This window comes from Macaca mulatta, chromosome 10, assembly GCF_049350105.2.
Source record: "Macaca mulatta isolate MMU2019108-1 chromosome 10, T2T-MMU8v2.0, whole genome shotgun sequence".
Classification (NCBI taxonomy): Eukaryota; Metazoa; Chordata; class Mammalia; order Primates; family Cercopithecidae; genus Macaca; species Macaca mulatta.
In genome coordinates, this window is record NC_133415.1 from 74,723,698 (window position 1) to 74,750,755 (window position 27,058).

The following is a 27,058-nucleotide window of genomic DNA, read 5'->3' on the forward strand; positions in this document are numbered from 1 at the left end:
TAATGATAAAAGCGGTAGTGACATCATTCTATTCTCACATTGTAAGTCTTTTACCCTTGAATGTATGCTTTGCAAAAGCAGGTCTATGATTATCCTTCCTGCATGGTACATGACCAATGTCAAACATTCAACTCACTGTTTATTTTCTAATATGTATATACTCAGGATTAAAACCAATAATGCCCCCACTCCTGAAGGGAATCCAGCCTCCTTGGAATTACATGGATATATTTTCTCCTGTGTAACTTTAAAGTATTTTCCAAAAACAAAATATAGAAAGTACCTTCAACATATCCAACGCTGCTAGGTACCAAGGTAGGTAAAATGAAATGAAAAAAAAAAAAAAATCCCCATAACTAGAAGCTCACAAGGCAAGTCAAGTTCACTAGTAACAGTGAACAAACTGGGAGAGCCTTTTCATTAGACCAAAGAACAAACTGACCTTGTTTGCTATCACCCAAGACCATCTTTTCATTTGAAGGGTATGCTCACTAAGAAATGTGTCACACTTCCCCACCCTGGGGAGCAGAAAAACTCAAAAACAATTTGATTAATGGCTCCAAGGGGAGAGCTCTAATAGCTTATTTGCTTTGCACAAAAGAACTGAGTAAATATATGACTTGCCAAAATAAAATACACTTAGAAAGTGCTAAAGCAATGTTGTCCAGGCTTGCATTTAATTTAGGGTGGAGGAGGAACAAGGGCAGGAGAGGAAATAGGGGTTGAGACACAGACCCTTGATAGTCTAGGTTGGAGACCTGCAACTATGGTGGTAACCATGAGAGCATGTAAAATGTCAGTAATGCTCCATCTTAGACTTCTGATTGCCAGTCAGCATCCTCATTAGCAGAACATATTGTATGACTACTAAAGCATGTGTAATGTTTTAGGTACAAGGCCCTGATCTGATTTAGTTTCATCAAATTATTTTCAAGTGATACAGCAGAACCTCATTGCAACAGCAACAAAGTTCTGTATTAAGAAATTGTTATACCTTCATAATCATGGTACCTTGATATTTTCTTTCTCTCTTCTTTTTTTTAGGTGGGGGGCAGGGTTTTATTCTGCTGCCCAGGCTGGAGTACAGTGGTATGTTCATAGTTCACTGTAACCTTGACTTCCCAGGCTCAAGTGATCTTCCTACCTCAGCCTCCCAAGTAGCTGGGACTACTAGGTGCATGCCACCACGCCCAGCCAATTTTGTTTTTTGTTTTTTTTTTTTTTTTTGGTAGACATAGGATCTTGCTATGTTGCCCAGGCTGGTCCCGAACTCCTGGGCTCAAGCGATCCTCCCTCTTCAGCCTTCCAAAGTGCTGAGATTATAGGTGTGAGTCACCACACCCAGCCCCATGATGCTTTCTTAATCAAAGGTCAAATAACATCCCTGTAAAATCCAAAAAGCACAACCCTAAAAGCCCCAACTGATATAGTTAGTCTGAATGCTACATGTGACTTCTGACTCCAGGTACAAGTGTTATAAAGAATTGCACTACATTTGCCATTTTGGCAACCCTTCTTGGAAGAAGCTAAATGTTTCTAATAAGCCATCTCATTGGTCCACAAAACATTTCATGCAGGATGTATTAATTACTCACACCTAACAATGTTCGGAAACATTTTTTTACAGGGATAAGTAGTCTGGACAAGCAGTTGTCATCTTAATTATAGATGCACATAATTCATGTATAAAAATGGTAATGACAACGTCAATGTCTTCCAAATGACAAAAAAAAAAATAAATGCAAAATGGTTGTAAACATAAACTTTGTTATCAGAGAGTCCTGGGTTCAAAAGTTCTTGAATGAGCTATGTGAATCCTGGGAATGGTAACTAACTTCTTTCAATTTCAGCTTCCTTAACTGTTAAATGTTGATAATACTACTACCTACCAGATAAAGTTGTGAGATAATGAACGTAATGTGTAGAATGTCTGGGGTAGACTAAACACAAGCAAACTTCTTGGTTTCTTTACCTCTGACAGTTCAATTGAGCCTGAGAAGGTTTAGCACTGTCAGGGTCCTGCTTTCAAATAAGATGTAAAATGGACAACTTGAGGTAATGAACAATCACAGAACCCTTCAGAAAAGAGGCAGGGGATAAGTCCTCAAAGGCTGGATGAATCCACAGCTGGAAATTACATTCTGCCCAATAAGGCCTTTAGAAACCTAAAACTGAATGTTGTAACCTTTTCTTTTTCTCAGCTGTTGGCTAGCAATGCTTTCTCCTGCTGCAAATAATAAACCAGTTTCTACAATGAGTCATCAAAATATACTGAAATTTGTCTGGAAGAAAGGCTCTCTGAGAATAGGGCCAAAAATGAGTCCATCTTTTCAAATGAAAATATGGGTGGCCTTCACTGATCTTTCCACGATAGTATGAAAATCAACAAATAATTAATCTAAAAAATATCTGTTTCTTTCGGAAAACTCATTGAGGTGGCATAAATGGGCACTTGGTACATTCTAGGTAGCATACTTGACCTATATATTAGAATAGAAATTTCTTGAGATTTGTCTAATTTTCTTGATCCTACCCAGGAATCATAATTAAACTACATAACCTGATTAATCATCAATAAAGAACATTTCATTTGAAGTTGCAAGTAGGGTTCATAATATCCATGGTATTTTACAAAAATATATGGAGAGTTGGAATAAAAGGAAATATGTGATTCTTTCAAAATACAAGTCATGAATGGTACATACACACAATAGAATACTAATCAGCAACAAAAAGAAATGGGTTATCTATACAAGCAACAACATAGATGAAGCTCAAATGCATTCTACAAATGTCACATTCAATACACGTTGTATGATTCCCTTTCTATGACATTCTGGAAAAGGCAAACCTAGTAGTGATGGATAATAGGTCCCTGGTTACCAGGAGGTATGGATGGGAAGAGAGCTGAATACAGACAAACAACAGACAAGAATTTTTTGGAGTGAAGACACTGTTCTGTATCCTATTATGACAGTGATAACATGATTCAATGAATTTGTCAAATCTCATATATCAAAAAGTATGAATTTTACTGTTTGTACCTTTTAAAATAAATAAAAAGGAAAAAATGTAATTCTCCATTTAGTGAGGTTTAATATTATTTTAAGCTGTCATAGACACGTAGTTTCTCTTGAATAAAAAAGGAACTTCATTAATAAAATCACAGGGGAACTCGTTTTTTTAATACTGTAGTATATACTGTGGATTGTCTCTGTATATTGCCATACCACCCTTCCTTGGTTAGGGAGGCCAGAAGGTTAAACATTAAATTTCCAAGACTCCTATGTATGTGAGTTCCACCAGTTAGAAGCACTTAAATATTTAAAGGGCAGTGGCCATCTTCCTGCTGCTACTGCCCCCGGCAATCACAATTTGAAAGATACAGGTTTTAGAGGAAATTACAGCAGCAATAGCAACAGTGGGTGTGCTCCTGAACTTAAATGTCCAGTGATGGCTACAACATTCCTCATCATTCACCAGAGTTTCGGGCCATTTTCTAAGCACCCAATCCCCTGTATTAAATCTTGTGTGAAATACCTAGAGTGGTTTCTTTTCTTTGCCTTGATCTCTGTTGATATAAGAGTAGTTTATTTATAAAATGTTCCCTGTAATGGATCTTTCTATGACAGAATTATTCAGAAGTTTCAGAAATGTTCAATTTAAATCCAGCAAAACATAGCCAAAGTGAAACAACTTTCTGTTTACCGGATTTTTCAGTAGCACTCAGTCCTTGCTCACTGTGTTAGAATGATGACAACTATAGTTGAACACATTATCTCTTACGGTTGACAGCTCCAGGCTAATATGCCAGTAGTATTAACCCTAGCAGAAGAAAGACTCCACTTCCAATGTACTTCAAATAAAGTCTCAGAATTGAGCTTGTTAATCCTAATTGGTCAGGTCTTGGCATCTTCTCCCTTCCTGAACCAAAAGCATTCCATCCTTAGCTGTGGGAGGTCATAACCAAGGTCACTCTCATCACTGATAAATGAAGACAGAACATAAAACCTATACTCACTGATTAAATGTTTGCATATCTGTGGACTTTAAATGTATCTTTCCTTTTCTGTTAATAACTAATCAGATTAGTTAAGCCTAAAATAAGTGCTGTAGACTTGTTTAAAGAAAAACTTCCCATGAGGCTTCACAAGTATTCCTAAAGTATTAGGAATAAGCCTCATTTCTTTGATCCCATGTGACTGAGCTACCTGCATTGTTACACCTTTAAGGAGGATGATAGCAAATTCAATGTGCTTACCCACCTTGCTCAATGGCTAAAGCAGTGCATTTTGGGCAAGGTATGTGATGACAAGGTTCAGAGGACAAATGCAACAATGAGGATAAGGGTCATGGATGTGTAGCTAAAAATAACTTCTCATTAGGTGCACAGAAATTTTATATTAAAGAAGTGATGAAGACATGTATGTAGTCAGGCATTATAAAACTTAAAAAAAGAGTTGGCCTGGGCTAATTATATAGTTTCTTTACCTCTAAATCAGTGGTTGCTCAAGGTGGTGGATGCTGACAGTCTTTGTCTCTTAACAGCATTTCTGCTTCTGCGGTGGATGTTGATAGTCTTTCCCCCTTAACATCATCCCCCTTGTATGGATAAGAGGGCACTGATGTTCATCTAGAAATCCTTCCTTTTCCTGCTGTCAGTTCCTGACGTTCCTGTGAAACTGACTCTAAAAGTGAAAGACTGTGACCTGAGCTATGACCTACCACAGCTGGAGATGGAATAATCTTGGTTCAGGAATGGACAGAATACCCAGATATAAGCCATCAAGATTCACAAGCTCAGTTCTGAGATTTACTTGAGATACTTTGAAATTAGAGTCTTTATTCTGTTATGTTTGGAACAATGGTATATCAGCCTGAAGCTGTCAATGACTGAAATGTGAAACCAAACACAGCAGAAGACATAGCAGAGAAACAGAAAGAAACCAAGTATGATCAGAGACCCTAGACCCAGCCATGGGTTCAAGGAGAACCAAAAAGTTACCTTTGTCTCACTTAAAACTCCTAGGGTGAACATATTATTTAATTTTGCTAGTTGGTTCATTTGTTTTTGTCATCAGAAAAGTCTTTACTGAATTAATTGATTGCCTTAGTCCCTTTTCTGTTGCTTATCATAGAATACCTGAAACTGGTTTTATAAAGAAATTTATGTCTTACAGTTATGGAGGTGAAGAAGTCCCAAGTCAGGCAGCTGCATCTGGTGAGAGCCTTCTTGCTGGTGGAGACTCTCTATAGAGATGAGAGAAAGAGACACCTAACTATGTTAGCACACTCAGCCCCCTTGCCATGTGATGCCCTGTGCCACCTCAGGGAGGTGTGCTAACATGGTCAGGTGTCTCCTACTCTTCTTATAACGCCACAGATCCACTCCCATGCTAACCTATTACTCCATTAATCCATGAACAAATTAATCTATCATGAGGGCAGGGCCATCATGAACCAATCACATCTTAAAAGCCTCACCTCTGAATACTGCCACATTGGAGATTAAGTTTCAACATAAATTTAGGAGGGAACAAATATGCAAATTATAGCACTGACACTGAGGTTAATCTTCAGCTCAAAATGTATATTTTTCTGCATATTTTCAGCTTTCATAAGATTTTCAGATGAGTTTTAATGCCCCAAAAAGGTCAAGAACTGATTTTCTAGAGAGAAAAATAACCTTAAAAATCAAATAAAAATTGCCCTTTTATGATATATTTTTATTACAAATAATAATTCTTTTAAAAACCTTGACTAACTTCTAATTCTAAACAGAAAAATAGATATGGAATAACCACAGAAGAAAACAAAATAAGTAATTAACCATGTAAGGCCAGTGTTTTCTAAGATTCTTAGGTTTAGGAATTTTTCTTGATTCCCCAAATCGTAGCAAACATAGTGAAGGCACCCAGAGCAAATGTAGCTTATAGATAAGTCATAAAGATGATTTAAGTTACAAGTTGATATAATGTCCTAGTTGACAAAATGGTTGAAGAAATGTCCTGTTTGGCACATATTTAATGAAAGCCACTTTAACATTGTTGTTTTCTTCTCATAATTTGAAGCCAATAAATTTCCTAGTACCTAGGAACTGTTACTAGAGAGAGTACCTAAGTTTTGGAGGGAACAAATGATTAAAAGAGTTATTTTTTAAAGTTGCTTCATAAGAATACACACGTAGTATGTCGTGCTCCATTTCCATCCATTTTATCATAAACTTGCTCTGTTCTATTTGTGAAATCTCAGGTTGCCTATCTCTATCTTTTTTTTTTTTTTTTTGAGACGGAGTCTCGCTCTGTCGCCCAGGCTGGAGTGCAGTGGCCTGATCTCAGCTCACTGCAAGCTCCGCCTCCCGGGTTCACGCCATTCTCCTGCCTCAGCCTCCCGAGTAGCTGGGACCACAGGCGCCCGCCAGCTCGCCCGGATAGTTTTTTGTATTTTTTAGTAGAGACGGGGTTTCACTGTGTTAGCCAGGATGGTCTCGATCTCCTGACCTTGTGATCCACCCGTCTCGGCCTCCCAAAGTGCTGGGATTACAGGCTTGAGCCACCGCGCCCGGCCCGCCTATCTCTATCTTAAGGTACCACTGCACAAGGCTAGTTCTTCTTTGTTAGTTTAGAAGGTTCTGCTGCAGATCCTTAAGGATTCTTTCCCATACGTTTTGCAGTTTAATGTTAGCTTAATTTATAATTTGTAACATTAATCTTGTAATTTATAATTTTATTGAGATCCACACAAATATAGAAATGTAGCAATGAATCAAGATAAAACCAAACCCATAGAACAAACCCTCAATATTCTACCCAGCCTCCATTTTAGAAAAGTGGTCGGACACTAGAAAAAAATAATTTAAAAATGTTCAAGTACTATAGGGAGTCAGAATGAAATGGTAGCTTTCAGAAGAGGAAAAAAAGGAAAAAGAAAGCAAAAATATTAAGCAATTTTTTTCCATAAGGAATTTTTTTAAAAAGGCGTAAAAGCCCCAAACAGGTAAAACACAATGAAAACAACAGCTACTAACTATTAAATTGATATGGGTGTGGATCTAACTTACAGGGCCAACACTGTTTTACTGGATTTGATTTCAGACCTGTGAGGTGGGACAGTTTACTGATAGGTACATATTACGAAAGTAAGGGAAAGCTGACATTATGGTCTTAACATCTTTATCTAGAACAATGCTTCTCAGACTGCAAATGAATTACCAAGTGAACTTTTTAAACAAACACACACAAAAACAAAAGCAAGCAAACAAAAAACAACAAAAAATGCAGATTCTCATTCAGTAGATCTGGGGCAGAGACAAAGATTCTGCAGTTCTCCAGAGATAGCAATGTTGACCCATCAGAAGACCACACGTTGTACAGCAAGGCTGTAGATTTCAATATTTCTCTTAACAGTTACCCTTCCACTTGAAGCTGCTTGCCAACGTATTTCTTTCTAAACAGTGTTAAACGTTTATATGTTTAGCAAATGATTTCTCTTCACCATAGGTAAAAAGAATACTTCTCATCTTTCTTTTTTCCAAGTACTATTTTTAGAGGCGTGCTCCTCAAATTTAAGCATGCATCGACATCTCTTGAAGGGCTGGTGAAACAGCTGGGGCCCACTCCCAAAGATGCTTCTTCAGTAAATCTGTGGTGGGGCCTGAGAATCGGCATTTCTAACAATGTGACCATGCTGCCGCTTGCCCAGGCACTATGCTTTTTGACCCACTGTGGCAGGGCATCCATCAATAGCACTGCTAGAAGTTTCTGTAAGAATTTATACTAACAGAAAATTTTTATATCATTGAATAATCCAGTATGGGAGCTTCAGAGGACCTGAGATTAACATTTTCCAAGCACTATTTTTGGAGTTGAAGGGATTCAGCACCAGAAAGATTAAGTGTCATACCCAGAGCCACAGAACTGGTAACAGAAGCACTGTGGGAATCAGAACTCTATTCTGTCGTTGTGACCCCAGGAGTCTTGTCCCTATACCACATAACTGCCGGTCACTTTTTTTTTTTTTTTTTGAGACAGAGTCTTGTTCTCTTGCCCAGGCTGTAGTGCAGTATCACAATCTCAGCTCACCGCAAACTTTACCTCCCGGGTTCAAGTGATTCTCGTGTCTCAGCCTCCCGAGTAGCTGGGATTACAGTCGTGTGCCCAACTAATTTTTGTATTTTTAGTAGAGATGGGGTTTTGCCATGTTGGCTAGGCTGGTCTTGAACTCCTGACCTCAAGTGATCCATCTGCCTTGAGCTCCCAAAGTGCTGGGATTGCAGACATGAGCCGCCACACCCAGCCTTGTCATCTTTTTCAAGTACACCTCAATTACTCACTGATGGTCCCTAATACTACAACACTGAACATATTTTGGTCCCAGTCATTCTCTTTTTAGAAACAATCTCCAAGAAAGAGTTTCTAAATGTGGTGCGAGGGCCTCCTCTATCAAAATCACAACGGGGCTTGGACTTGCTTAAATAGATTCTTGGAGTTGCCCCAAAGCTAATGAATTTGTTGTCTTGGGATAGCGTCTGGGAAAATGCATTTTGACGAGCCTATCTACCCATATCCACACCTGTTTGGTGAACAGGTCGACAGGATGATGTCTCTTGACACTGGCTGCACATTAGAATCTCAGGGGAGGGAAGGGATTAAAAATCCTGCAACCAGAGCAATGACTTTGGAATCTCTGGAGACGGGTCCTAGGCATCAGTAGCTTTCAAAGCTCCCCAGGTGATTTCAATATTCAGCTCAGGTTGAGAAACAGTACCTCAAAGATTTCCCAATACTTCCACATGCCTATTCAAGAAAAGGACATTACATTTCCAGACAAAATGAAACTTTCAATATAGAAATTTAGTCACAAAAAAAAATCAAGTGCATTAGAGCAACTGGCTTCAACAATTCCAACATGATCCAGTGAAACTATACATTTCTACTCCAACAACATACACAGTGATGAAAGTTCTGAATTTATGTCAGAAGGGTACCATTGAGAGAGGCCATCTGATTGCCCACAGAATTAGAAATTCTTGTTATTTCCATCTGATCACTTCTATTACAAAGTAAGGATTTTTATAAGAAAATAATTTATATGGATTTTCCAAACAGGTTACTAAATAATTAAAGTGTTCCTGCAAATAAGCAGATTGATTTAACAATAATGGCAGATTGTAGGACACACATTAGTTCCCAGGGCCTTTTAAGAAGTATAAAAGAGAAAATCTTCATTTTCAGGAAAACAGAGTTCCTGCAAGGTAGAGTGTCAGAAATTTATCTTTTTGGACATCAAAGTCTGAAAAATTAATGGCATGGATTTCTGAATTGCTGCCAAAGATGTTCTACCTGGTGAGTTTCTTGAGGGAATCTGTATTCTAAATAGACTTAATACAGAATTATCTAGTAATTTTTCCTCAGTCAAAACATAGCCCACAAAGAGCTTAAGCTTTATGAAAAGATGCCTTTTTAAAGACTTCAAAAAACTTTCAGAGGCAGAAGTGAAAACAGATGTAGTATAATGATTTAATATCAGTAACCTCAAGGTAATAACTAATTAAAAGTGAACTTGCTGATACTTGCCTTTTGGACATGATTTTAGCACCTTTATTGCTTTTGTCTTTCCTTTTTTCATCCCACTGATAACCTCTCTGGTGCCAACACAGAATAAGATAGACACAAAAACTATCCTTCTCTTGAGCACAGGCAGCTCTCTCCAGCCCATCCTGAACTCAAGTTTCTAGCAGAAACATCTTAAATAAGAGCTTAGTGAGGGCAGGGGATAGCTCTTAGCTGAAGCTTGGCCACAACAAATTAGCTGCCAGATAAAAGGAGGTATGTACCTGTGAAAGAAGCCATCTCAGCAGCCCTGATCTGTGTTGGTTCCTAATTCTCTCCTCCATCTAATTAGCATTTCTCAAAAGTCAGTGCCCTACAATTATCAGGGTATCTTGTTACCCCGAGACTCTAACACAATAGGCCTGGCGAAGGGCCTGAGAGTCTGCATTTCTAACAAGCTGCCAGGTGATGCTAAAACTGCTGGTCCGTGGGCCATACTTTCAACAGCAAGGGACTAGATTTTCTTCCTGGTAGAAAAGACAGTGATGGTGAAAGATCATGTCTCCTGTCCCAGACCTGCTAAGATATCATAGGGTAGTGGTCAATTTTAGATAGTGGTCAATTTTAGAGAACTCCAGCCCACAATTTCCTTCTTTGGCAAGTATTATCTGACCCCCATCCACCAGGCTATCCATGGCACCCATATTTGTACTGGGATCTTGCCCCTGGCCAGTGCTGACTGGACCAAGGACGGACATGTGCTCAAAGCTTAGTACATGAGCCAATCAGCTTCTTCCTCTCTTGAGAATTTGGGATTGAACTTTAGGGATACTAGTTAAGAGCTGCCTGAACAAGGCATGTAAATATCTAGGACAGTGACCCAACCTCATGTATACAGAGAAACAGGGGCAGAGAAAAACAGCACTGGAAGAGCAGAGATAAGAGAGCCACTGAAAATCAATCACTGCCTGGATTCTTTAAAGCTTTCCAGTTCATATTTTTAGATCCTCCCCTGCTTACTCTGAGATTCCTGGACACAGCCTTGTGTTCTTTCAATACATTCCCCTTTTTCTCACTTAAAGTAGCTTGAGAGAGTGCCTGCAAAGTCCAATGCAAAGAGGATGCAATTTCACTTTTCATCAGAGAACACATCTAGTCCAGAAGTTGTATAAAACATCCTGGCTTTGTCTCAGATGTCAGGATCTTAAGAGGAATAAATAGTTCATGTCCATATCCAACAGTACCAGGCAGCTTCCTGGAGCTTCCTGTGAAAAACCATGTAACCTTCTGCAAGTTATTTACAAGAGGTCTTCGTTTCCTCACGGAATGCCAGACAGTGTCAACTCTTCAAACCCCTTTATTATTAAAACTCTGTTTACCTCAAGCTACTTCCTTCCTACTCCTTCAGTCTCATCATCCTTACATGCCAAGTGAAAAGAAATTCTGCCTCATCCTCCATGCTCCTCCTTTTGCAGGTGACTCCCTTCCCATCCCATGGGAGACAAGTGGCTGGCCTGCAGAAGGCATCCAGGAGATGGGAGCTATGCTCTTTATAAATTCCGCCCTCTTCTCTCTCTCACTCACTCACTCACTCGCTCGCTCACCCACTCACCTGACTACCTCGTCTATTCTCTCATGTTGACCTATCATACTCTTTCTTATTATAGTCCTTGTGAATGTCTCTGATCTTCCACTTTTTAAAAAAAGTTAATGGTTCTCAGATGGCACTAGTTCTTGGGTCCCCATAGCCCAAAAGAATCATTCCTCCTCCAACTCAGCCTATCCCATTCATTCAACTGACAATAGAAGACACAATTCCAAATTCCCACTTTCCAGAATGATCCTGTCTTGTATGACATGTATTAGACTTGACTCAGGTGGAATTCACCTTGATAATGCTGGTTTATGCCCAATGAGTCATTAAAGGTAAACAACACAGCAAAAAGGAATCTGCAACCTTCTGCCTCCTTGAGACAAGGACAGAATATAGATTCATCCTTGTCTGAAAATGCAAGGGTATAGCTCCATGTCATTTTGCATTAATGAAGTTTCTGTTTTTTCACTTATTGGAGAGTATCGAAGTACAAAGCCAGTCTGTTCTCATTAACAATGTGTCCTTGGATATGTCTTCCATATCCACAGGGGAAGACTTCCATTCACCTAACATTAACAGCTTAGGAAGTCACTATTCATTATGACAAGGTAAGCGTTTCATTATCTTTTTACTTATGAAATCAATTACATACTCAAAATCAAGTAAAAGAAAAAGTATGTTCAGTGCTCACCACAAAGATATATTCATTCTCAATTTAAACTCTTAGAATATTTTTAATTGATTTCCTAAAATGATCTAATTCAGAGTCATTAAAACTAATGCTTATGAAGAACATTCAATGCCATGAAAAAGCACTCACAATATTCTATGAGAAAAACAATCACATGCACAGCATATTCCTAAGTTTTAAAAATGGTTATATGTATATGTCTAGATATTCTAGAAATAAATACAACAAAATATTATTAGTGTTTATATCTGGATGACAGGATTACTATAAGTATTTAATTTGTAATTTGAGTTTCCTAAAATCTTTTCAATGCACATGCACATATATGATTAGAGAAGAAGTAAACATCACCAAAAAGTATACATGGTCTACACTCAGCAAAGTTAAAACAAAAAGAGAGAGATTCATGCATCCCCTTCGCTTTGACTGTCCTGCTGGAAGCACACATCATTACATTAATGTGAACTGCTCACATGCTTCTTATACTGTGTTAGAAAATAAAGCACACTGGAGGAAGACTGGTGGTTTCTTTAAAAGTGTCTTAGACTGAAAGGATGGGATAAAGAATCAATTTTAGGATTGCTTTGAAAGTGGTAACACTTGCTTCTTGTACTGATGTACTTAGGGAGGAAGAGAAGAAAAATAATGGCTTTAATATTTTCATGCAACTTAGCCTCTTTCTCATTTGTAAACATATCGCTTCTTACCTTCTAAGGCAATGTGTTCTGTTTTAAGATAGTCCCAGTTGCTAGAACATATTTCAACATGTATTTTATTTCATTAAAGAATTTTTACTTGAAAAATACAGAAAATGAACATATCTAAGTAAATAAAATCATAATTCTATGATGATCTCTCTCTCTGAAAATTTATAAAACAAGAATATGACGTTCCCTCCTCTGCCCATCCAATAAGACTTCTGAGAGATAAGCACTAGTCCTAGTTATTATATGTGAATAAGCTCATGTATATACACAAAAATATCATGTAAATGTCTACATGAATGTCAGCATATACATGTATATATAGATCTATAATTACACAAATATATAAACATACATGCTTTTAAAAATTAACATGATGTCACTCTATACATTTTTTTGCAGTTTGCATTTTTCAAAACATACAGAATACATTTCTCAAAGGGAACCACTGAATCAAATGGCACACACATTCTAAAATTTAATACTGACAAATTATCCAACAACCCCCCCCAAAAAACTACACAAGATATCCTTCAATTAGAAACTTTTTACAAAAAGAAAATAACTATTTTTATTAAAAAAATGAAAATCAAAACAGTCTAGTAGCCTGAAGTAGAAAGAGGAAATGCATTCAAAGTCTATGGTATTTTATTTATTTTTTCTTAAACTGGGTGGTGACTAAGGGTGTTTGTTGTCATAGTATTCCTTATGCCTTTCATAGACTTTACAAATAGCCCTTTGAAACTGCTCAATGCTTAGTACAAACATTTTCTAAAACATATAAAATATAACATAAAAACTCTTCCTTTCCTGGTCTACTTCTGGAATGGTATGTATACATAAATCATTTCTAATTTCCATTCTTCAAATGTACTTCCAAATCTCGAATTCAGGGACTGTTCAGTAAAAGTATAGTGTGAGTCACATTTGTGATTTTACATTTCCTAGTAGTAACATAAAGAACAATTTTAAATGGTAAAATTAATATTAATAAATTAAATATGTTATTTAACCAAATACATCCAAAATATTATCAATTCATGTAATCAATATAAAAATTATTGAAGTATTCTACATTCTTTTTTTCATATTAAGTCTTCAAAAGTTGGGTATATATTTTATACTTACAGCACATCTCAATTTGGACTAACTGCCTTTCAGTGGCTCAATAACCACACATGGTTGGGATGCTGGGTTGAAGAGCGTATCTTTAGACAATATGCTCAAACCTCTATTTCTGATTTGTTTACTGAGAAATTATCATTTAACTCCATAGTATGCCATTTCCTCCTTCTCTCCATCTCTGCCAGTTTTATTTCAATATTTTGTTTTTTAATTGACTTTTTGAGCCTTGTATTTAAACCTCTCTTTCTTAATTCACCAAACTTGAGTTTCTCTTATCTCCTCTCTCGGTAAAATAACAGATTAGGGTCCCTGTATTTCTCTTCATTTCTCTTCCCCTTTCTACTTCCCAACCTTTCTCCAGTAATTATTACTTTTACATTGTCAAGGTGATATCATGTTCTGTACTATTTTTTACATGTTTTTAAAATTGAATAACATTTACAATATGAAAATTACATAATTGTTCTCTGCAGAAACAAGTGGTAAGTATAAATGCAGAGAGAAAGCCATGCAATATTATCACTAAAGTTGTGCTGCTCAAAAAACATTAACAAAGAAAAACTGAGAAGAAGAGGGCCCTCTTAAATAGCATAAACTACATCCACTCACTGAGACCATTCCATTTCATCATACTTCCTGTTACGGAAATGTCATTTGCTCTTAGGATTTCCGAGTTCCCCAAAAATCCTATTGTAATTTTGCCAACTTTTTGTTCTATTTTAAAAGATTTGCCAAATAACTATTGTCTGAGATTTTTTTTTTTTTTTTATTGCATTCCTTGGTCTAGTTTCTCCACCTGGTCTCGAAACCCATATTTCCTTCTTTTGTTTTATTGAGCTTACACTGCATTAATTCTTTTAGGAATGATCTGGGGTGATCAAATAATGTAGTTCTTTTTTTTTTTTTTTTTTTTTTTTTTTTTTTTTTTTTTTTTTTTTTTGAGACGGAGTCTCGCTCTGTCGCCCAGGCTGGAGTGCAGTGGCCGGATCTCAGCTCACTGCAAGCTCCGCCTCCCGGGTTCACGCCATTCTCCGGCCTCAGCCTCCCGAGTAGCTGGGACTACAGGCGCCCGCCACCTCGCCCGGCTAGTTTTTTGTATTTCTTAATAGAGACGGGGTTTCACCGTGTTAGCCAGGATGGTTTCGATCTCCTGACCTCGTGATCCACCCGTCTCGGCCTCCCAAAGTGCTGGGATTACAGGCTTGAGCCACCGCGCCCGGCCAATAATGTAGTTCTTACTTGTCTGAGAATGTGTTTATTTTTTTACCTTCCTGGTAAATGTGCAGTATGTCTGAGAACAAAATTGCAGGTTCAGAATAATTTTACCGCCAAACCATGAAGTCATTCTCTTGCCCTCTAGAAATTATCTTTTTTTTTTTTTTTTTTTTTTTTTTTTGAGATGAAGTCTAACTCTGTCACCCAGGCTAGAGTGCAGTGGAGGGATCTTGGCTCACTGCAACCTCCACCTCCCAGGTTCAAGCGATTCTCCTGCCTCGGCCTCCTGAGTAGCTGTGACTACAGGCACATGCCACCACGCCCAGCTAATTTTTGTATTTTTAGTAGAGACGGGGTTTCACCATGTTGGCTAGGATGGTCTTGAACTCCTGACCTCATGATGCACCCACCTTGGCCTCACAAAGTGCTGGGATTACAGGCATGAGCCACCACGCCTGGCCTAGAAATTATCTCTGTGGTCAACTTTCCACCCCACTCCCACTTCTGGACTCTTAACATCCTCTCCTTTTCCTTGGTGTTCTGAAATATCATGAAAGTGTGTTTAGTTACTGATCCACTCATACTCTTTTTCTTATGACTTATCAAGTGATTATACATGCATATTATATAACATTTACATAAAAATGTGAATAATGTTATTTAATTTTCCAACTCAGATGGAAAACAAGCTGCTAACACTAGAGATACTTTAAAAGAAATGTTGCCCAGGGGAGGTGATGATACAATGCTAAATTTAAAAAAAATTTTGTGTGTGTATCTTTAATTATTTCCCCCACTTTTTCCCCCCTCTATTAGAAGGTGTAGGACCACATGGAATGATTCTCTAATGTCTCCACTTTCACTAATTTTTTTTTCCAACTCCTGGTTCTTTGTTCTGTTTTCTAGAAAAGTTTTGCATCTATTCTTTCAGCTAATATACTGTTTTTAAAAGTCAACAGTCAGAATTAATTTCTAAGAATCCCCTCTTGCTCTTGAACTCCTCCTTTTCCTTAGGAGTCTGGCCAAAACTCCCTGATAAAATTTAAAATTATTTTAAAGTTCCGTCTCTTCTCTGATTTCTGTTTCTTCTCAATCAGTTGGTAAATTTGCTCATGTTAAAATTTATCTTTTAGCTGTCTACTTTTCCCAATACTGTTGATTCTGGTTTGTTCAGTCCTGTTAATGAAAGATCTGGAAGTCAAAAGGAAGGAATCTTGGTCCAAATATGTGTCTATATGGCTTCTTCATTTCTGCCCATCGAAATGAGGATCTTCCTATTTCTGGCCAAGTCAGGAATAGTTTTTGATAAGCCTGTCATCTTGGAAGTCCAAAGAACCGTGAAACATTTGGACTAAAATTTGGCTTTCTTACTGTAGTTTTCAAAATTATAGCAGATGAGGGTCTATTGTACATTATTTCAGGGTCAAGATTTATCTGGACAATAAAGGGTTATGGTTCTACATAATTATATGGCTACATTGAAACAGATTCTAGAAATAACTTAGTATTATAATTAGTTGAAGAAAATTTCACTCACATTTAAAACTTAACCAATAAATGAATGTATTTATTTTCATACTATTCCCACTTGTGCCATTTTAGGACATTCTACTAAAGCAAAAAGACACAATTAAAATCATGCAGTTACCTCCATCCTTTCTTATTATGGTAGTCTACACAAAAGAAAGAGCAAGTTACATGCCCTGTTTCCAGAAGAGAATAAACACTACCTCTAGGGGTAAAGGAAGTATCCCAAGATATTCAAGTTAAGAACTAAAATGATCTCTGTGTGCCTATTTAATTGCTCTTCTCTCATACCTGCATCAGATCTACATTTTAAGAAAGTTACTCAGTAACTGTTTCTTCTTAAGATTCTCTGAGTTCATAAAATCTTGTTCTTAGATGGAATCATCCTCCATGAGAACAATCACTTGCCCACAAAGCTCAATGTGCAAGTTGCCTTCCATTTATGTCAACTTCACTCTTCCCTCAAGCATTGCTACTCAGCATACTAGAGTCACATGTAAACAAAGTCCTCCAAAACTAAAATCCTCAGGAAAATAGGAAAATGTATTTCTGAAGAAAACCATTCTCAAGTCATTATATATGCACATTATACAACATTTACATAAAAATGTGAATAATGTTATTTAATTTTCCAACTCAGATGGAAAACAAGCTGCTAACACTGGGGATACTTAAAAAGCTATGTTCCCCAGGGGAGAAGACGATATGATGTTAAATATCTGTAATGAAATATAACAGCCACCAAACAAGAACAGATGCCTTAGCAGATGGTGTGCAACTTGCCCACCCAACATCCTTTCTTCTGATTTTACAGGGTGATGAAAATGAATCCAACTAAAAATACTTGCTTCCTGAGTCTTCCTTACAATTAAGAGTAGCCTTGTAACCTTGTTTAGCCGACAAGAGGAATGTTGAGATTTGCAGGGGTAAGCTTCTACTTCTCTAAGAGAGACAATTCTCCCTGCTTTCCTATTATCTTTCTGCTGGGAGTGTGCATGTGACACTAGGGGTACAGGATGTATCTTGCAACCATGAGGCAATGAGCATCAGGGTGAAGGCTTATCAGCTAAGGATGCTGGAGAATAAATATGGACAGAGTCTGCATCCCTGAGGGAATCACTTAGCTCTTGAACCAGCTCTGGACTGCCTACCTCTGATCTTGTTACAAGGGACAACAAAGAAGTTATGTGTTCAGATGCTTTGTTGTTCGCAGAACTCATTCCTGATTAATGCACTAGCAATATCTGAACCTTAGTTGCCCCTCAAGACATCTGTATACAAGAACTTTAATGCTTGACTGTAATAGAGATGACTTTCTCCTTTATAAAACTTCCTTTAAATCTTAGGTACACATCTTGATGCCTTACTAAACACTCTTGAAGTCTGAAATATTTCAGAATTCAGAAAGGTAAAATGGTATATATATGTACACAATATGTTATGCAATAGTCCCAACAGATCTGAGCATCACCTTTTAGTCTAGGCGGTTGACAAACTATGGTCAATGGGTCAAGTCCAGACTTCCACCTATTTTTGCATATAAAGACTTATTTGCCCTCAGCCACAAATTCATTTATGTATTGTCTATATCTGCTTTCATGCTACGAATGCAGAGTTGAGTAGCTGCAACAGAGATGGTATGAAACACAAGGCCTAAAATAATCACTACCTGGCCATTTATAGAAACCGTTTGCGGATCCTTATCAAATACATAGGTATTTATGGAGTGAAATCTATGGCTATTCACTCTAAGTGGGACAAATAAAGATTATATATTACTGTCTGTTGGTTTGGGTATGATTTTGCCACTAAATTTATGCTGAACTTACAAAAAAAACTAAGTTCAAACTTACAAAAAAAAAAAAAAAAAAAACTAAGTTCAAAGTTTTACTGCTTCCAGAAATAAAGAAAAAAAAAGACTGAAGACCTGTAGTAGAGAGGAGAGACAAGCTCATTAGGTTGGTTTAATCCACCACGGAATGTTCAACTCACTGGCTAGTTCTTTAATGTCTAAAAGCCCAGCATGCCTAAAAAATCCTATTGGCTGAGGGCCTCAAGGAATAAAGAGGCAGCATACTGCAGTGAAAAGAACAGAAGCTAAGAAGAAGAATGACTTCTAATCCTACCATTCTTATGACTTCGGGTATATACTGCTTTTCTCTGAGTGTTTTCAAATCTGTCAGATGAAACAAAAGTATTACGAACTCTGCCTAGGGCCATAGAGGATGATGAGATTATTGGTGACAGCACCATTAACAGGGCAAGGTACAACATATCCATGTCTTAAGTATAGTATTGGGCAAATTAGATATACTTCACTATATAAGCAGGCATAAATATATATTTTACTAGATATGTGTATTTGTTATTATTATTTGGCTTATCTCTTTTACTGACTAGAGTGATTGCAGAAGAATTAAAATTTACCTGACCTTCCAAAATTTGAGGTGGTTCTTCTTGACATTTCTTAATTCGAATACTAGAAAGTTGATAGTATATTTTTACTACTTTGCTGTTCTACACATAATTTGAGTCATATGGATATTTCTCAAGGAGCTTCTCTGAAAAGCCATTGGACTATTTGCAATAAACATCTCCACATTTCATGGGAACTTTACCAGATTCATTTTTATTGCAATATAAATATTAGAGAATAATTATGTGAATGTGATAAGACAATTATTTTTATTTTTATTTTTTGAGACAGAGTTTTGCTCTGTTGCCCAGACTGGAGTGCAGTGGCACAATCTCAGCTCACTGCAACCTCCGACTCCCAGATTTAAGAGATTCTTGTGCCTCAGCCTCCCAGGAAGCTAGGATTACAGGCATGCAACACCAAGCCTGGCTAATTTTTATATTTTTAGTAGAGACAGAGTTTTACTATGTTGCCCAGGCTGGTCTCAAACTCCTAGGGGACTCAAGTGGTCCACCTGCCTCGGCCTCCCAAAGTGCTGGGGTTACAGGCGTGAGCCACCACACCCGGCCAAGACAATAATATTTTTAATCCTACATCACACCTTTACATTTCAAAAATTGCATTTTCTAGTCTGAGACATTTTTATCATAGGATCTCTACAGTTAAAACAGGAACTTCATTTTCAAATGTAAGTTCAAGAATTGATTTTGTTGGCTAACTCCCATATTTTTCCAAGAGCTCCGTCTTCAAATAAAAAGTTATTTTTTAATATACTAATTTTAATATATTATATTAAAAAATAATCAGGTTATTTTATTTACTACACAGCCCAAATTTTAGATTAGTCTTCTTATTAGATTTGACAGCAGTTACTTATCATGGAAATGTATACCGCACAGAAGCTTCTCTACCAAGAAACAGGTGAGATTTCAAAAGGCTGTCAGGCAGCCCCTTTGTTCTGGAGCCCAAGGGACATGAACATCATCTATTAGAGCTCGGCAGACCAAACAAACTTTTGCTCGAACATGGCATTGTTTGCACTGATGGCAGCCTCTCAGTTGAAGATTCCTAACAGAGGAAGACTTATTTTTTCAAATGTGTCCTGCTAAAATTCCCTTCTCTGAAGAGAAACTCAGCAGATCTAGTTGGCAACAGAGGCATGTAAATTTGCAAGCCTATGTACTGAGGTTCTCAGTCTCCAGGAAACCTGGGAAGTGAACATGGGCAGCTTCCAATGCACCCAAATATGGTCATTAAATCACATCTAAGTTTGGGCTCACAGATTCAGAGCTGCTTTCTATGAACAGACTTTATGTATACCTCATTTGAGCTAATCATCAACAAAGAGGCAAAACATAATAAGCAAAATGACTGCAGAATTATGAGCACCTGAAGGAAACAAAGACTGGAAATGTGCAAGATGCCATCTGGAAGTCGAAAAACAGATGGGAACAGGGCAACAGGGAAGGGAAACCCATTTTCACTGGAGCAAGAGTGGGGATGAGGAGCTGGAAGAAACTGGCAGTTGTTGATGGCCTTCCAGATTGGATCTGAGTAGATATCAGCACAGAGCAGGAGCCCTACCTTGTTTGCTATCTGGAGAATGAGGAAGGTGAAGAATGAGGAAACTGATGACAGGGAAGGAGAGGAAGGAGTTAGCCAGTGAGTGAATGCACAAAGACCAAGAATGTGCAACTCCAGCAAGTATAGCCGATTCTAGTCGGGTCCCTGCTCTGCTGGAAATGCGCACAGGCCAGAGGGAAGAAAAGCCAAGTGGAGATATCACAGTTGGTTACTGACCTGAGAGCTTCTACCATAATATTGCTTAGGCTACAATGTGTCTGATTGGAGATGATGGATCAGGATTAGTCTAGGCCAGTGGTTCTCAAACTTGCAGCTGCATTTATCAGGGCTTTCCAGAGAAAAAGAACCAAAGGATATGCAGAGAGACACAGACAGATGTATTACAAGTGACTGATTGCTTTGCATGATCACGGAGGCTGAGAAGTGCCACAGTCTTCTGTCTATAAGTGGAGGCCCACGAAAGCCAGTAGTGTCACTCCTGTTCAAACCAGAAGGCCTAAAACCTAGGGAAGCCAAGGTTGTGTAGGTACCAATCTAAGTGCAAAGGCCTGAGAACCAGGAGCTTCAGGATCCAAAGACAGGAGGAAATGGATGTCCCAGCTCAAGCAGAGAGCAAATTCACACCCTTCCTCTGCTTTTCTGTTCTCTTCAGCCCTTCACCAGATTGGATGATGAAGCCCAGCTCCATTGGTGAGGGGAATCTTCTTTGCTAATTTCTTCCTGAAACATCCTCGTTGACATACGCAGAAATTATATTTTACTAGCTATCTGATATCCCTTAGCCCAGTCAAGTTGACATATACAATTCACCATCACAGCTGCACCCTAGAATAACCTAGAAAGCTTCAATTAAAAAAAAAAATGAATGCCTGTACCCCACTACAGAAAGTCTGATTCCAAGGTTCTGGGATAGGGTACAGGCAACAGTATTTTCTAAAGTTCCCACATTAAATCTAAATTAGAGCCAAGATTGAGAACAGCTTAGATTAGAATTTCTCAAACTTTAATATGCATTAAAATAAAATGTAAACTTTGCTTTTGTAGCTCTAGCGTAGGACCCAAGATTTAGCAGTTCTAACAAGCTTGCAGATGATGCTGACATTGCTGGTCCTTGGACCACACTTTGAGTAGTGAGGACCTATATTTGCAGTGTCTCATATGATAGCTACTAGCCACATGTGGCTATTGAACATGTGAAATGTGATGGACCCAGTTTTCAATTTATTTTAATTTTTATTAATTTGCATTTACATTTAAAATCTGCTACTGATTTGATTACTGGTTAATTATTACATGGAGCAATTTAGGTATGTGAACACTTTTAATTGTGACTTTTATGAGACCTAAATACAGATCAAGAATATCTGATGAACATTTAGTATCTGAATTGAGATGTGCTACAGGCATAAAATACAGACTTAATTTCAAAGACTTTGAAGAAACAGATTATAAAATATCTCGCTGACATGTTTCATATATTAGATACATGTGGAAATGATAATAGTATGAATATACTGGTTAATAAACTATATTATTAAAATTAACCTGTCTTCGTTTTGCTTTCTCAAAAAATACGGCCACTAGAAAATGTTACATTATATATGTGGCTAGCATTATATATTTTTTAAACAACATTGGTCAAGACCAAAGGGAATTGAGGCCTTTATTATTGCCAGTTATTTATGATTGCCGGTAAGCCATCTAATGGGTGAGAACTAAGGGGAAGGCTGCAAGTGACCTTCTCAGCAAGAAGTCATATTAGTAAAAAAAGAGAGCCATGTAAGAACAAAGTCCTTTGCCTCTGCCTCTTTCCATCCTGAATTTAAATGCAGCTGGGGGAAGAGATAATGTATGGAGCTTCGGCAGCAATTTTGCCACCATGAGGAGACAAGCATCCAGGTCTTTGATGCTGCTACTGAGTTGCCAATGAAATAGAATCCTTCACCTCCGAATTTCTTATTAGATAAAAAATAATTGTTCTTATGGTTAAAATAAGTGCTTTTTAAATGTTACCCTACATATGAATTACCTGGATATTTTGTTCAAATGCAGATTCCATTTCACAAAATCAAGGATGGGGACTGAAATCCTGAATTTCTAACAAGCTCCCCGGTGATGTCTATGCAGCCGATATAAGGGCCACACTTTCATTAGCAAGGGCTCAAACAAAATGACTTAGGTATTCTAGTTCTTGCTGCTGAAAGTATTCCTAATAAAAACAGGTGGCAAAGCCAACCTTTGCCCATTAACAACGGCTCAATTTGCACACCATGGCTGGATGCATAATCATGACTGAGAAACTGGGGATCCAGGACCTAGAAATTTGTTCCTTACCCAACAGATAATAGCAAGAGGGCAGAAAGCAAGGGTTCTGTGGCTATATCAGTTTGGAAGACACTGGGGTAAAAAAAAACCACACACATTTCTCTATTGGACATGCATAGTCACTACTATGCTAGCACACTCTTTAATTCTGAAAGTATTGTTGATTACAAAATGCTTCACAGAGAATATTACTGGAGTAATGTGACATGGAACACATTTTAGAAAATGCTGCATTATTCAGTTCATAAGTTAACAGAACACATTATGGCCTACAAATCATGATGCCAGAGAAGATGTAGCTTGTGAGGTACTAAATGTGTAAGAAGCATGGAGTTTGAGGCGAAGTAATCGAGATTCAAATTACTCACTGTGTTGCACACATCACTTACCAGATATGTGATGATGGGCATGCCACTTCCATTCTGTGAGTTGAATCCCTCACCTGCAAGATGGGCAAATAATGCCTGCCTACATTACAGAACTACGGTAAGAATACGTGCTCACACATCTCAAAAGGACACTTCCTGGATGTGTAACAGACAAATAATTTTTATATAATTAGAACTATACAAATGCATCATGGGAGTAAAATATATAACTCTTGTGCAGTCTTAAGGTAATACTTGGGGGAAATCTTGGCTTTCTAAACATCTTAGGGGAATTCCTTCACTGTCCTTTGTTCTCAAGAGTGCTTCATAGAAAAGCTGCATGTGTTTAGAAGTGCTTTAATGCCGTAAAGCTTATAGAGTTTAAGGAAGATTTGTGGGTACCACCTGACTGGTGCAGGCTGACTACCCAATAGGTCTCTCTGCACAGGGCATCCATCACAGAGTGTGGCCATCACTTTCAGGAAGGTAGGATGCCCAGAGCTTGCAAGGCTTCAAGGAACTTATTCATGGTAAGCCAACATGAGGTTGAAGGATTTTTTTGTGCCAAAATACTGATTTATAGTGAGACAGATTAGGATAACTCTTAAGTGGATCATAATTTTAACAAGCTAAATTATTTGCTGCTTAGAGGCAATGGTGCATATGAAGACACTATTCTCTTATGAGTAGTGCTGATAATAATCTGTCAATTTCTGCCTTTTTTCTTTTTCTCTATTTCTATAGCTGACCTCTCTCCCTTATAACTGATGAGTTCCTTGGATACAGAATCATTCATTTGCTCAAAAAATATTTATCTGGTTCTTTCAGTGTTGCTATATATTGAGGAGAACACAAATACAATATAGACAGGGTCTTGTCTTTTCCATAGGTGAAATTATAAAGGAGAGATAAAGCAGGCATGTGAATAATAACAAGTTGAGATAGTGTTTCCCTAACACCTTATGAAAGACACATAGATCATTTCTGGTTTAGGGATGTGGTAGGCAGAATGAGAGCTCCCTAAAGACAGCCATTTCCTAATGCCCAGAACCTGTGACTATATTAGGTTATATCACAAAGGAGAATTAAGATGAAAAATGGCATTAAGGAGCCAGGCATGGTGGCTCATGCCTGTAATCTCAACACTTTGGGAGACTGACACTTGAAGCCAGGAGTTCGAGACCAGCCTGGGCAACATAGCAAGGCCCTGTCTCTACAGAAAATTAAAAAAATAAAATAAAATTAGTTGGGCATGGTGGCACACACCTAAAGTCCCAGCTACTTGGGAGGCTGAGGTGGGAGGATCCCCTGAGCCCAGGAGTTAGAGGCTGCAGTAAGCTGTGATTGTGACATTACACACCAGCCTAGGTGACAGAGAGATATCTTGTCCAAAAAAAAAAAAAAACTGGCATTAAAATGCTAATCAACTGAATCAACTGACCTTAAAGAGATTATCCCAGATTTTCCAGGTGGACCCAATGGAATCACAAAGGTACAAAGGTCCTTAAACGGGGGAAAAGGAAGAGTAAGAGTAAGAAACAGAGAGATGATATTGTAAGAAAGACTTAATGGTTTTGAAGAGAGAAGGGAGCTATACGCCAAGGAAAGCAGGAAACCGCTAGAAGCTGGAAAAGGAAGGAAAAGGGTCCCGTTCAGGAGCCCCCGGAAAGGAAAGCAGCTCTGCCAGTGCCTTGATTTTAGCCCTTGATTTTAGCCCAGTGATTTTGGACTTCTGGCTTCCAGAATTATAAGAAAATAAACCTGTGTTGTTTTAAGTCACTAAATTTGTGATGATTTTCTACAACAACAATAGGAAATTAATGCAGAGGATGAGAGAAAACCTCACAAAGGAACCAGCCTTGAAGTTGAGCCTTAGGGAATTTGAAGACATACTTCTGACACTCAATAAATTAGAAATAAATATCTAGTTCTCAGTGTGTTAAAAGAGTCAGTAGGTCGGATTTAAATTTTCCACTCAATGAAACAGAAAACAAAAATAAATAATGCAAACTCTTTATGTAATTTTTACTAAGTTAATCTCACACAAAAGGCTGCTGGCCCTTTTTATTTCTAACATGTTTAAGCGATGCCAAAATTAGTTATCAAGAACTTCAAGTGATTATCACATTTATTCCTAATCTTACAAACTATCCCTTTATCCCATATTAAGAAACTCTTCGAGTTAACCTGGTGAATAAAAGATTTCCAATTTTGGTATTAGTTTGAACCAAATAAAAAAACCTCAAAGTCAGAGGATTTAGATGGCCTGAAGATAGAAAACAGCAAAGATAAACAACATTAAAAAAATGCTGGCATTCAAGTGAACATCATTGCACGTGAGTTTTAATCACAGTACATGGATAAACACACATACACATGCTTTTGATGTTGTGTGTATATAAGCATACATACAAACAGATATAGTAATGGGTAAAAATAGAGATATATAATATATATGTAATATAAACATTCATCTTATTCCCATGAAAGCTAACTGATCACAATACATTAGAAACACTATCCACAATACTACAGTTCTCAGTGTGACAAGGACACATGCATTGATTCGGCTTAACTCTATTAATAAATATTATGCTGCTATAAGTTGGGGCTTTGTAAAATGAAGAAATGTATCACAGGATATTTAAATTTGAAAAAAATGTTTTTTAAGAAATAAAAAATATTTTTGTATAATTTCTATTGAGAGGAAATGGAATCTGCATTAACAAATGCTTCCCATTTTATCTCTACCTACAGAAATCAGACCAGAATGCAACGCCCAAGAGTGGAAATCAGATCACCAGGTGCCTAGAGCACCTGCCTCCTCAGGACCTCCAGGAAGTCTATGTTTACATAATTGCTCTATTCTGCTCTTTGTTTCAGAACCTAGGCTACCTCAATCCCCTTTGGAAGTGGGAACAAACTCAACAAATAAATATCAAAGATAATTATTCGTAGACTACACTATATGCAAGCAACTTATCAATTTAGTACCATCAGGGAAATGACTCAACTCAACTAAACAACCACACTTAACAAAACAACTACCCAGAAAGGTTATTAACCGAAATGTGTCCAAGTGAGTGAGTTTTTATTTTCCATCTGCACTTGAAGAGGGTTGTATTTTTATTCAAAAAGGGTTTACATAATGTCTACAATATCTTACATGCTATGTTATACATGCAAGTGTTCAGAAATGTCTTGCCTACCTATAACTTCATAAACTCTTTAAAATATTTAATCAAGAACTAGAAGTACCATATGACCCAGCCATCCCATTACTGGGTATATACCCAAAGGATTATAAATCATGCTGCTATAAAGACACATGCACATGTATGTTTATTGCGGCACTATTCACAATAGCAAAGACTTGGAATCAACCCAAATGTCCATCAGTGACAGACTGGATTAAGAAAATGTGGCACATATACCCCATGGAATACTATGCAGCCATAAAAAAGGATGAGTTTGTGTCCTTTGTAGGGACATAGATGCAGCTGGAAACCATCATTCTCAGCAAACTATCACAAGAACAGAAAACCAAACACCGCATGTTCTCACTCATAGGTGGGAACTGAACAATGAGATCACTTGGACTCGGGAAGGGGAACATCATACACCGGGGCCTATCATGGGGAGGGGGGAGGGGGGAGGGATTGCATTGGAAGTTATACCTGATGTAAATGACGAGTTGATGGGTGCTGACGAGTTGATGGGTGCAGCACACCAACATGGCACAAGTATACATATGTAACAGACCTGCACATTATGCACATGTACCCTAGAACTTAAAGTATAATAAAAAAAAAAGATAAAATATTTAATCAAACTTACATGATGACAACTGGGAAAAACAGCGACTAGAGCTATTTCTAAAAAAGCTTTTTCCTCAACCTGGGGTCTACAGAATTCAGGTAATTCATGAACTAAAATGGAAACAAAGTTACAATTTCAT

At 37.7% G+C, this 27,058-nt stretch overlaps 1 protein-coding gene across 38 annotated transcripts in view; it reads right to left on the bottom strand.

The window, feature by feature from the left end:
* PLCB4 (phospholipase C beta 4) overlaps positions 1-27,058 on the bottom strand; it is a 437,093-nt gene that overhangs the window by 234,260 nt on the left and 175,775 nt on the right. For 7 of the 38 annotated variants that reach the window (XM_077951225.1, XM_077951213.1, XM_077951238.1 and 4 more), the window contains one exon: positions 5,179-5,250. The exons of the other annotated variants lie outside the window; for them this stretch is intronic. The gene's annotated coding sequence lies outside the window, so the exon portion shown is untranslated. The remainder of the gene's footprint in view (positions 1-5,178; positions 5,251-27,058) is intronic. 38 annotated transcript variants of the gene reach the window in all.